This window comes from Notamacropus eugenii, chromosome 3 (genome assembly GCF_028372415.1).
Source record: "Notamacropus eugenii isolate mMacEug1 chromosome 3, mMacEug1.pri_v2, whole genome shotgun sequence".
NCBI classification, from domain to species: domain Eukaryota; kingdom Metazoa; phylum Chordata; class Mammalia; order Diprotodontia; family Macropodidae; genus Notamacropus; species Notamacropus eugenii.
In genome coordinates, this window is record NC_092874.1 from 482,741,992 (window position 1) to 482,755,687 (window position 13,696).

At 40.0% G+C, this 13,696-nt stretch overlaps 1 long non-coding RNA gene across 1 annotated transcript in view; it reads right to left on the minus strand.

Moving 5' to 3' along the window:
- Positions 1 to 8,529: 8,529 nt before the first annotated feature.
- The window catches only part of LOC140531778 (uncharacterized), a 90,722-nt gene continuing 85,555 nt past the window's right edge, over positions 8,530 to 13,696 (minus strand). Inside the window, exon 4 of the long non-coding RNA XR_011976437.1 lies at positions 8,530 to 9,184. This is a non-coding gene — a long non-coding RNA (uncharacterized lncRNA). The remainder of the gene's footprint in view (positions 9,185 to 13,696) is intronic.

Sequence of the window (13,696 nt, forward strand, 5' to 3'; positions counted from 1 at the left end):
TCAGTAAAACACAGATTAACTAATAGCACCAATCTTCCAGAGTTGTTGTGAGAATGAAATGAAATATTTCTAAAGCATTTTACAAACTTATAAATGCTTGCTAGGATTACTATAAAGCTCCAGAGAAGGGAAACCTGTTGCTTTCTGGGAAGTCCATTTCACTTTGGAGCAGCTCTGAGGATTAAGACATTTTTTCTCAGTCCACAAATAAGTTTGCCGCCTTGTGACTTTCACCTGAGTGATGCAAGTTTTCCCCATGCCCATTCCCCATGACCAAGAAGTACCAGTGGAATCTTCCTTCCAAGCAATGCCTTTCAAACACTCCATGATTGTTCTTGTGTCTGCCCTGAGCCTTCTGATATGTGGTGTAGATACTCTAGTTCCTCTTACCAGTGAACACAAGCTCCTTGCCTTTCCCCACTGACCTCTGCTGGCCACTCCACCCCCAGTTTCTCAACATCCTTCCTAAGCTATTATCCATAATTATATACTCAGTGCAATGTTCTGCAGCCTTTATCTAGTAACACATCCTCCTTTTTTTTAACCAAGAGTAAAACCAAAGCAGTTGCATCCCTGCCACTTCTAAAAGCCATATTTGCCAATTTCCCAATGATGGTATCAGTGGTGATTCCTTACTATTGCCATGTGGAGCAAATTACCCTTTTCTATTGTACTCACCCAAAGGAATGATGGAGAAAAAAGGAGGCAATCACAGTGTTTTCCAAATCTACCCAGAGACTGTTGAAATGTGGTTTTGCTGAATTCCATTATAATAAATCAATCAACACACATTTGTGAAACACCAACCATGTATCTGGCACCATGTTCACCTATGGGGATGCAAGGCCCAAAGCGAAAGACTCCCTGCCCTGGACAAGCTTACATTCACAACATGCATCAGAACAAACAAGACCTATGCAAAGTGGCTGGGAGGTCCCCTAGAAGGGCAGCTGGGGGATGGGCCAAAAAGGGCTGCTCTTATTGGATCTATTGATGGCTTTCATTTTTAAATCACACTTATTTTCACGCTATTACTCCCTCTTTCTCTTCTTCTCACCCCCACCAGGTAACAAATACAAAACACAAAGCAGAGTCAATCTCCAAAGTAGCAAGTAGCATCTGATACCACATGGCCCATTCCATACCCCAGTACCCCCAACTTCAAGGAAAGGAGGCAAGCATGCCTAGGATGGCAGTTTTGTGGCATACATTCTCCCAATCCCACTCTTACCCTAAGCCCAAATCTATTTGTGTTTCTGCATGTGGGACTCTGGTCTTTCCATCTAGGAGAAGAGAAGGCAATATTTGGTCAATCTACTTGGGTTTAAGCAAAACCAGGTTGTGTTCTCCACGGGGGTAAAAAACAAAACAAAACAAAACAAAAAACAAGAGGAGGAGAAGGAGGAGGAGGCAAAACAGATTGAGCCAGGAATGCTCCTGGATCTTCTTGGCAGCTACAGATTCAGCCCTTGTGACAGGATGAACTGATTGTTGAGAGATGGAGTGGATATTTGGTGGTGGGTACGGAGACTTCCCCCTAGTTAGCCAGAGCCTATTGGAGCCTCATTTTCCACTTTGGGTACAGGCCTGGCTTTCTTGCATTTCCAGTGACTACTTATGGGGCTCAGGGTGTAATTAAGCTCAAGTAAGCTAGCGAGCTTTGAGGCAGAAAGCTCATAAGCCTGCCTTGGAATCCCAGGGCTGGGACCCTGGCCCTTCTCATTCCACACTTCTATAAGGAGGGTGGGGGACTGAAAGAAGAACTAGAAGAGATGGAATAAGGTGAACAAATAGTGTTTCTGTTCATCTTTCACTTCCAATCTCCCTGTGAATTGATTTTTCTTTCTGACAAGAGCCTTGAACTTGGAAGTCACATGACCTGGGTTCAAATCCCAGCTCCGTCACCACCTGTGTGATATTGGGTGAGTCTCTTAACTTCATAAGGTCTCTGTTCCTTTATTTGTAAAACAAGTACAATTTGTGAAGCTTCTATCCAGCTCTAAATTGAGGTCATGCATGATCCGGCAATCCTCCAGGACAGGCCATAGAAATGGGATTCTCTTTTATTCTTCCCTCTTCTTATGAACTAAATAATCCTCAACAAACAGGATAGCTTCAATACACAGAGAATGAAAAAAGAAGATTGTATATAAAACAAATAATGTGCTAGATAGGGTTTTAAAAATATATCTGCAGCTATATCTAGTTATTGTGGAGTTTTTCTGGGGGGTGAATTAGTGAGAAATATTGATAAAAAGGATAAGAACTATTATGAAACATTGGAAAATACCTAGAAATGAAGAGAGAGACAGACAGACAGAGACATACAGACACCGAGAGAGACAAAGAGAGACAGAGACAAAGAAACAGACAAACACAAAGAGAGAGACAGAGAGAGAGAAACACAGAGAGAGAAAAACAGAGAGAGACACACACAGACACAGAGAGAGATAGAGACAGACATACACACACACACACAGACACACACACACACACACAGAGAGAGAGAGAGAGAGAGAGAGAGAGAGAGAGATCCATCTTTGAGCAGGAATAGATTTGAGAGGCTGGCCAAGCCAACTTAACTAACTGTTTGGATGAAGAAACAGAGAAACAGACTGAGGAAGTCTGGAAGGCTGTGCACAATGTGCTCGGAGGGATGGAGTATTGCACCTGGACTTACTAAGACCTGGCTAACAAGCCTATCTCAAACACTTATAACACTTATTGGCTGAGTGACCACAGTGATGTCGCTTCAAGTTGGGGAGCCTCAGATTCCACATCCATAAAATGGGCATCATAATGCCAGTGGAATCCATATTGCAGAGTTGTTGTGAGGCTCAAGCGAGAAAATGTGTGTAAGGAGTTTTGCAGACTCTAGAGCACTCTTGAAATGTCACTTGTGATTATCGGTTAGAGGCAGAGCTGGGCTTGGCTGAAGGCTACTCTCCTGCTTCCCAGATCAGTGTTCTTTCCACTTCCCCAGTTGGCCAAGAGGTTGCATGATATTTCATTGTCTGTTAGCCAAGCTGGTATTTCCTTTCATTTCAATGACTTTGTGATTGACGCTTGGGTGTAGGGCTAAATAAAGAGAAAGGCCTGCCAAAGAGGGAAGAAGAGAAATCTCCAGGCAGAGAACTAGGAGCTAAATTAAACCTTAAAAGTGATTGCTGTGGCTACCAATCAGACCTACATCAGAGAACTGAGATGAACAGTAAACAGCTGATTCCTGATCTCTGGGCAACACCCATCAAGACCCTGGGCTGGTGAAGCACAGAGGCTGAGGCTGTAGGAGCTACTATTTCTTCTACATTCAGCACGCTAAGTCCCAAAGCTTCTTATGACCAAGCATTTTAGCATCTGCAAGGAACAGGTCCTCCATTCATTACTGAATGGGAGAGTAGGTACCTAGGATTTCATCAACCTAGGGAAATCCATATGGAAACCCAAGTCACAAAAACAAATGCACAACTTGTCTACAACTTATAATCTTTGAGACTGCCTCACATTCTCAAAGAGAATTTGAGAGGCTGAGTGATTTACTTAGGGTCACACAACCAGCATCTGGCAAAGGTGAGACTTTAACTGAGGTCTTCCTAGCTCCAAGACTGGCCCTGTTTCCATTAGCTTGATTCTTCCGTTGATTTAGACTTCACTGTTAGGAAGAAAAAGAAAAGTTATTTTTGTTCATTCCCTAATGCAAGTTTTTTTTGCCCCAGTGACATTTGGGGTACTCTGAAGTGAGCTTTCTCAAAGAGGTTTTGATTTCCATCTCACCGCTCTTAAGAAAGAGCATGTCCAAGGTTGACAAGATTGATGCACTGGGGCTTCATCCAACCTCCAAGATGTACAACTTCAGCTTCCATCCAGAGAACTACCCAAAATTAATAATAAAAAAGAGAACCCAAACCTCCACTTCCCTTGCCTTGGACACAAGCCCTGGCCCACCCCAAACCAGCCCCAGGGCTTAGGTTTGCTTAGCAGGGCTGCCTTTCCACTTTGGCAGCTGAAAAGTCATCTAGACAAGCTTTTGATATTGATAAGTCATCATCAGCATAGACTCTTGGGCGGGCTTCCCAATCACTCCCTGGAAATGCAGTTTGCTTTCCTTTCTAGCCCAATGCCAAGTGGAAGTGAATGTTGCTGCTACTGCTGGAAGGCCAATGTTGGTGGCTGGCTGCTGTCTCTTCCACTGGGGCAAGCACCGCAGCACGAGAAGTCTCCAAACCCTGTTTCTGAAGGATTTTGGCCCATGTTTGAGAGGGGCCTTAAAAATGTTCAGATTTCCCATTGAAATGTGGCCAAGTTGGCAGCCCAAGTTGTATAAAGCTAATCTCACTTTTGGTGACTGATCTTCTCCAAAGTCCTGATGATTTCCTTCCTTTTGCAGCCCTCACTCACACACACTTTCCTCTTCAGCATTTCCAGAATCTATCTTCCAAGGGCTATAAATCTGGCATCCCTTTGACCTCAAAGTTTAGCTTTCCAGTCCCATTACCGTACCTTGACGCAATGAGAGGAAAGTCTAGACAAGCTCCTAGAGTTAGAGAGCTGAATGGGGTTTTTGAAATGATCTCAGCCAATTTTATTGATGAACAAACTTAGGCTTGAAAGAAGTAAAGTATCCTACAAGGGAAGGGTAGAACCAGAGACTAGAGCCCCCAACAGCTCTCCTTTCTGTGCTACTGGGAAATCTCTCTGATCAGAGTTTTAAACCTAGGAGAGACTTTAAAGGTCATCTTGTCCTACTTCTTAATTTTACAGATGAGGAAATGACTTGCCCAAGGTCACAAAGGTAGAAAGGGACCAAGCAAGGATTAAAGTCATTGCTTCTTCTATTGGAACAAGCTTTAAGGTCATGGTGACACTCATCAGGACCACAGAAGAGAAGGGTCCATCCCCTCTGCCTCCTCCTCTTTCTCTTCCTCCTCCTTTTCATCAAATACCATTTAATCAAAAGCATATTGCCATCCACACTGAAGAGCGCTGAACGCCACAATGCACCCCTTCGGGTCAGGAAGTCCAAGTGTCTATTTCAGGCTTTTGATTGGAAATCCCATCCCTCCGGAAAAGGGAAATGTCCTGGGTTTGGGAGGGAGGGATGAAAGAAAGGTTTTATTCAGAGAGGGATTTCCTCATTTCGTTCCTTGAGATCTCTCACTCACTGAAATTTATATGAAAGACTAGTAATTAAGCCCTATCAAGAAAGGGGTTTATCCACCCTCCTTAAATATAGTCTTAATTAGACCTAGCAATGCCAATTCCTGCTGATGTAATTGGTACTGTTTATTTGAGCTTTGAGCACCCTCTACTGGGGAACAGGGGGGAAAGGGCCAGGAACAGAGGCTTCTATCTGCTTTATCTGCTTTCTTCCAAATCAAAATAAACTAAGAAAGGGGGAAAGTTTGGAGTTGGGAACAGTGGAAAGAAAACTTGTGCAAAACCCAGTCAACAGTGAATACAGGAAGACTTGGCCCAACCGGAGGCGTCTCTGTCCAGAAGGGACCTTGGACAGCGTCCATTCCTTTTGTTATGCAGATTGTCATCCCAGAGATTCATCAACCAGTCTAACAGGTATGCTTTACATGCCCACGATATGTGAACCACGGGACTAGGCACTAGGGCTATTGAGATAAAAATAGACTAATCACTGCCCCTCAAGAGCTTATGTTCTATTGGGAGAAAGAATACAACACAGATAAGCCTTCTGGGGCTACATACAAAATGATTTGAAGTATATTTAGAGGATGAGTCAAGTTGGTTACACTCTTCATGTAGATCCACCCATCAACAGTCCCTTATTAAGCATCTAACTTAAGCATTTGTTAAACACAGTCTCACGTTGTAGCTGACACTGAGGATGCAGAAATAAAAGCTAAATAGATACTACCTGCCCTCAAGGACCTTCCATTCATTCCACTAAGCTTCTACTCATCAGAATAGCATTTCCAGTTATCTGATTCCAAATGCTAGTATGGTCAGCTTTGACTATTATAAGTTTATTAAAGGTGTGACATTTTAAAAAATTCAAGAGTCATAATTTCTGGGTAATTTGATCATTTTAGTAATAAGGCTAACACCTTTATTAATAAAAGGATGATCATTGGACCATCTCTCTCAGACCAAAGACCCATCATGGTGATTGGGTTACAGTTTACATAACCTTGGAAGAATAGGTGTCCAGAAGGGGTAGCAATCAATTGTGATGGATGAACAATTAATAAGAAAATGAATATTACAATGAAAGGGTGGACTATATTATAATGAGGTTCTTGGGTACATCACTTGGGTCACCCAACTCTTCGTCAAAGAGATGTTGATTTCTGTATTACCTGTCTGCAAAAGAGGATTCACATTTTCTCATACATTCCAATGAATAGGAATATACTCACTATTATAAACTTAGAATTTCTTTTACTCTCTGATTAGATCTTGGTCTGGGTTAATCTCAGTCTAAGATTTCCCATATTGGTTGATTCCCGGATGAGGAAGTAGAAAAATCCTAATACAATAACTATTTCTCAAATACAAGAGAAAAATAGTCATTTCTCACAAAAGTTATGTTTGACCAACCCCCCAAAGCACCTTTCAGCTTGGTCACCTTTCTTCTTGCCCCTAATCATCAGGATCAATAGGTTAGTAAGGACCTACTATGGGCTACACATGTATGCTTGGTACAGGTAATGGAATTGATGATAGCACCAACTTTGTTGTGTAAATCAAGTGAGATAGTCATTGTAAAATGTGTTTGTTACAGTGGCTGGACATGGAAGCTATATAAATGTTTATCCTTCTCCCTCCACACAAACATAAGGGCACATCACATGGGTTGAGAAGTGGGAATATAATAATTTAGACTTAAACTGGAAATTGGCAGATAAGATGCATTTTGCCTTCAGAAAAATACAATTGGGCCCCTCCCCCAGAGTTCCCACAATGAGCCAGGCAATTTTCATTCCAATTTGATCAGTGGTTTGATTAACTTTGGACATGTTATTAAACTTGCCTATGCCTCAGTTTCCGGGTGTGGGAATAACAATTCTATAATGACTCACCAAATTGTCATGAGGGATGGCTAATAAACTGCATTGTAAAGACTGTTTGAGGGCTCAATGGAGTATCTAATTAACAAAGAATCATCCTATTCCAGCTTCCTAAGCATCCGTCCATGTGTTAGCTATGCAAGCATCCATTCTCTGTAAGCTCAGTGTTCCCAAAATATAATTGCAAGAATGTTCTGAAACCTTACTCATTGTTTAGTAGGGTTCATAATTATATCCCCACCAGAACTTTCACAGAGTTAATTGTGTCTATAAATGCAGTCAAATATGGAGTGCCAATAACTACCCCTCAATGGTTTCATTAGGCTGTTGAGTAGAGCTCACTGCCATGGATCATGGACTTGTAAATCCTTCAGTAAAATGATATTTCACTCATCCCAGAATCAGATAATGTTCACTACAACCTATGTTAAATGAATACATAAGTGATGCTCTTTTATTTTTCTCTGTCCCCTCTCCTCTTTGTCTTCTCTTCATTCTTCCTCCTTTCCCTCCACCTTTTCCTCCTCCCCGCCCGACTCCTCTTCTTTTCTTCTCCTCCTCTGCCACATGCACTGGATTTGTGAATGGCAGGTTAGAGAAAAGCAATGCTAAAAAACTAAACAGTGGACTGAAAATGAGACACAGTGAAAATTTTATCATCACTTGCTCAATCCCTGATTAAAAGGCAAAGGCTTAGAAGGGCACTTGACCTTTTAAAAGAAAGATTCCTTACCCATCAAATAAGGGTAACGTTCGAAGTCCACCTCAATTCACGCATAGTAACCAGGAGAATGCAGTTTGGTATTGGGAGACTGGAAGAAATATGGAAGGCCTTTGCTGTGCAAAGCTGGTCTTTTGAGTGCAGAAGGATCTTTCCTGGCACCATTTGGTCACCACAGACATCATTGCATATTTGAGATTCAACGTATCTTTCAGACCACTTCTCCAAAAAACATTTCCAAAGTTCTGTTAATAAGTTACACTGTGTCAGTGAACATTCTTCTCTTCCATCTTTTTATTTTTTTCCTTACAGTCTCATAATATTGCATTATGTTCATATACCACAATTTATTCATCCATTACTCAGTTTTTTAAGCAGCAATCTATGGCAACCCTTTAGGTTCTAGTTCCTTTCTTTTCTTTCCTTTTCCTATCTTTCCCTTCCTTTCCTTCCATTCTATTTATTTCTTTTTCACTTTTACTTCCACTCTGGAGTTATTTTTTTTCAAGAAAAGAAGATCTAAATGACTACTTGCTGAGGGTGTTGTGGTAGAGAGTTCCTTCAGGTACAAGTTCAAGCACATAACCTCTGAGGTCCCTGCCAGCTCTGAAAATTCTGTGCAATGAAGCAAGATATTTGACAAGTTGCATCTGCTTTTGTTTCATTATCTAGTGTGAATCAGGGGAACAGGGAATGTATGACCTCACAAAAAGAATGACCAACTACCAACCTACCCCAATCACATGCCAGTAGATGTCAACTCAGTAGGCTCAGTGGTCAGGGCAATGCCCAGAATCATTTGGTTTCTTTTCTTGGAATCTCCTCCAAACTCCCCATAGAAGAATTATTAGTACAAGAAAACTTTCCCAATTGAAATAATTTTCTCCACTCCACTTCTCTGAACACTGTCTTCTTTTATACTTTATTTGAGGTTAGTGAGAGCTACATGCCAGTGCTCTTCCCCTCCTCCAAGATTCTTATATTGATTTAACTGTGGGTAACTGTCACCACCCCTGGAACATGCAATTTCTTCTGGAAAGGGGATCTCTTCCTTTTTGGTTTGTATATCTTCAGTGTTTGTTACAAACTTTGTCAACAAGAATCTAAATAGTCCAAGAGATCTGGGACCTTATCAAAAAAATTTGTCACTCTAGTGATGGAGATCTCAACTCATTCCTTCTTGCCCTTAATAGATGAATCTTATCCAAGTCCTCATAAATCATTTTGCAGGGTCTATTCCACATATTGAGTACCTGTCTCTGGAACTCTTGACATTATGAGGATACCAATAGGGTACAATGACTTCCCATGTTAATACTCTCCCTTGCTGTGTGACCAACCAAACTCCTTTTCAGCTCATGGATTTTTTCCTTTTTATTTTTTTTTCAATTAAGGAAAATCCACCCTCTTTATCTCTTGAGACCTATCAAAAAAAAAAAAAAAGAAAAAAAGAAAGTTCAGTTACATAAATGCATCACCAACCAAAATCAGGTCCTACCTCTCTCTGTCTTTCTCTCTCTCTCTCTCTCTCTCTGTCTGTCTGTCTGTCTTTCTGTCTATCTATCTGTCCAAGAGAATATTGAGACTTTTTATAACATGAACAATGCAGGACTTTGTTTTGGATTTGGATATAGTATCATGAATCTTCTCTATTCATGGCTGATTATTGCATTGATCAGAGTTGTGAAGTCTCTCAAAGTTGTCCATCTTCATGATACCACTGTTTTTGTATAAGTTGTTCTCCTGTTATTGTCCACCTCATTCTGCATCAGTGTGCATAAATCTTCTCAAGCTTTTTTTTTTTTCTGAAACTGACGTTCTTATCATCACATTTGTATGCCACGGTTTGTTCAGCCATTTCCCAATTGATGGGCATCTCCTCAGTTTATAGTTCTTTGCAACACAAATGAGAAGTGCTATAAATATTTTTGTACATATAGGTCTTTTTCTTCTTCTTTTCTCTTTGGGACATAAATTGCTGGGTTACAAGGTATATGTGGTGATTTAACAGAGTTTAGTGTGTATGTGTGTGTGTGTGTGTGTGTATGTGCATGAGTGCCAGTTGTAAATTACTTTCCAGAAAGGATGAACTAGTCCATAGCTCCACCAATAGTGCATTAATATATCTTTTCTCCCCACAGTCCCTCCAGAATTTGTCATTTTACCTTTCCCTTCTCAACTTTGCCATTCTAATTTGAATTCTTTATTAGTGATGAGGAAATTTTTTTTTTTAGTATGGCTCTTGATAATTTGTATTTATTAATGTGAAAAAAGCCTCTTTACATCTTTTGGCTATTTGTCAGTTACCTTATGGCTCATATTCTTATGAATGTGAATCAGTTCCCTATATGTGTTAGGAATCAGACTCTTTCAATGAGTTTTGTTTCAAATAGTTTTCTCATTTTCCTTTTTCTCTTCTAATTTCATGTCCAGTGTTTTTGTTTGTGCACACCCTTTTTAATTTTATATAAAACATTTCCTATTTTAAATTGTGCAATTCTATCTCTATTTTGTCATGTATTTTTTTCCTACCCATAGATGTGACAGGTAATTTCCTCCTTTCTTTTTTAATTTGTTTATGATATCACCTTTTCATCCTCCTTAGACTTTGTTTTGTTTACGAATAATCCCTCCATTAATCTGTCCTTTCTTTCATTCCTCTCTCTCCCTCCTTCTCTTTCCCTCCTCTTTCTTGGAGTTCCTGAAAATTTTTATTTTGCAGTATCTTTCAGAAGGTGACCTGTGGATTCTTTCCATTTCCAGATTGCTTCTTAAGAGATCTGGTCATTTTGGCTTTACGATTTCTTAACATGTGATTTTCGTCTCTTTCTTGTCGTTGCTTTCAGATAGTTGAATGATTTTCCGATTTTCTCTCTCAATCTGTTTTCTAACTCAGTTGTTCTTACTATGACGTGCTTTATATTTTCTTCTTTTTCTCGTCTTTTCACTTTATTTTAATATTTCTTCTTGGCTCTTGAAGGCATATCTTTTCTTTGATCCATCATAATTTTCAGAGAATTTCTTTCTTAGGTATAGTTTCAGAGGTCTTGTGCCAAAGTCTGCATTCCTTTTGAATTCTTTCTTCTATACCTATTATTTCTTTTCCATTCCCCTCCTGGAAATTTCATTTAAAAGAGTAACTCCCTTTTCAACTCTGTGTCTCTTACCAAAAAAAAAAAAAAAGCTTTAACTTTTGCCTAATCTATTTTTCTTTGAAGTTTTACTTGTAGATATCAAGGAGTTATTCTTTCCTGGGCTTCAATCTTGAGTTTTCCTGTCATCATAATAGATTTTGTGGGGGATAGAATTCTCTCTCACTTTTTTAAAAACTAGCTCATACTTCCGGTCTACTTCCTGATTATATTTCCTGACATATTTTTTGTTAGGGATGGGCTCTGTATACTTTTTAAGGGTATATCTGAGATGCAACTTCTGATTCTTTCTTGGGGTATTGAGGGTTATGTTATTCTAGGATTTCAGTGACAGCTTGGGCAGAGGTCTTATAAACTTTCAGTGCTTTCCCAGTGGTCTGTTCTAAGGCAAGGCCTTTTTTGCTGCCTCCCTCCTAACTTCCATCTGAACACTGTAAGTTTCTGACTTGCCCTTGTTGGAGTTCCAGTAGACTGCTTCTGGACTTAGCTATTATCAGCTAGCTGGAATGCTCTGCTGGTTCAGAGTGAAAGAGCTTTAAGGTCTTCCTTTTCTTCTGGATTTCCATTTCTGGTTATTCTGAAAGCTGGAACCAATATAGAGCTCAGAGTCTCACAGGTAATACTTGCTTCTGAGCTGTTTTCTTGCTCAGTATATAGCCTACAGCATGTGATCATTCCTCACACTTGAATTCCACCATTAGTTATAATCAATCAATCAATCAACATTTATTAAGCACCTACTATATTTCAGGCACTGCGCAGATGCTTTCCTTAGCCCATTTTGTATCTGTAAACAAGAAGCTGATAGAGAGTGGCACAGCTGCTTTTTGGCACTGCTTCCTACATCATAGAGGTCAAGCCCCTCTGTTGTTCTTGAGCTAGCGCATGGTCTCTCCTTGCTGTTGTTTGCCAACAGACCCCATATCCACTATACAACCCCCCCCCCCCCCATGGACTAGGTTGGAAAAATAACTCAGAGTGGTTTTGTTCTTGAACTTCTCAATCAAGACTCAGTTTAGCACATATCCTAGATCTGTATGGAGGAGCTATAGGGAGAGGCTCTGTTTTCTCCTGCTACTCTGTCATCTTGGCTCCACTTTCCTAATGCCTTTCTTTAATGAAATATTTTCCATTGCATTTCTTTCCTTGATTCTACATCTGTAATCTGCTGTAGTCTAGTCATGCCTCCTGTCCTTCTGCAGTGCCATTGGAAATCCTCAGTTCTAAATCTTCTAAGGCTGTAGGGCTTTATGACTCCCAGACATATGACAACATGGGAAGAAGAGTAAGATACACATGATGCACTTGCAAAATAGCTAACACTTAATAAACATTCATTTCAAGGAACTGAGTTGAATTGTATCACGTCAAATTGGGTGGAATTCAATTATATTGTATTGTGTTGCATTGAACTGAATTGAGTTGAAGAAAGGCCATTTTGCAGTGATAGGTATATACAATGAATAATGTGACATAGGATACCAGTGGTAGAACCAGCAGAGAGGAATCTATTAGTCAGGGGACCAAGAGAGTGAAAAAAGCTACATAAAAGTATGAAAGAAGTCTTCAATGAAGACTGCAGTGGAGAGAAAGCAGGGCTGTACTTTGCTTTTATTCTAAAATTTGGCTTTGTTTTTGAAAAATCTTTAAACGATTTGGAAAAAATTAATGAAATTTCTAAATTGAATCAGGAGTTCTAGGCCACTGGTAGCTGCCACACAGCAGTCCAGATTTATACCCTTATGCAGGATGAAATTGTAGATGAGAGGGATTGTGAAAGGCAAGTTTGTCTAAACACTTTAGTCTCAAAGGAAAAGTCCATTGATCTGGGGAGAGAGGAAGCAGTTGGGCATGATCTTCAGAAGTTATAAGTCTCCCAATGATACTGTAAATACCATTAGGCAACCAATTAGCAAGGGATGCACTTTTAAAGAGAGAAGTTACCTCAAAACATAATCGTGTTCGTTTGATTTAAACTGTCAACCTCTGAGAACATGACATTCCATGATCAAAGTCCTGCCAAAGGAGAAAAACTGAACAAACCATATAGTGGGATGTCCAGGTAATATTATCATGGATTAAGAAAATCAAAACAGCATGAACACAAGAAATCCTATTATCTTACATACCCTCCTGGAGAGTGCCTCCTTGGACAAGTGGATGGAACTATCAACTTGGAGTCAAGAAGACTTATTCTAATCCTCTGATAATTCACTAGATGTATGACCACAGAGAAGCCACTTAATCTCTGTGGGTCTCAGTTTCTAGTTTACATAATAAATATCACAATATCCCATCTAAGAACCATTTTATCATGCCAACACTTAACTACCTCCCCACCTCCACCTAATCACAAGGCATATTTGTGATCCTGGTTTTTAAAGTAAAGAATAAAAAAACATTTAAACCTTAGGAGAAATAATAGATGTGCCAATTATTTAGAAAGAAATATGGCTCAGAGTTCAAGGGCTATAGCCCCTGGTTTACCAAGCACTTGACTACTCAGTCTTACAACTACCCTGAGGGACAATAAAGTGTAGCACTGCGAAGGGGAAAGATGAACAGATTTGGAGGCAGAGGACTTGACCTCAAAATCTAGTCATTTTATCTGCCACATAGAAAGTCATAGCCTTGATGATCTTTTCAGCTCTTGGTACCCCACATTACCTTAGTTCAATTTCCATATATGTGCGTATGTTGTTTCTCTGATAGAATATGAACTTCCTGAAGGCAGGATTTATTTCCCTTTTCTTTTGTATCCTCACCATCTGTTAGCAATTCTT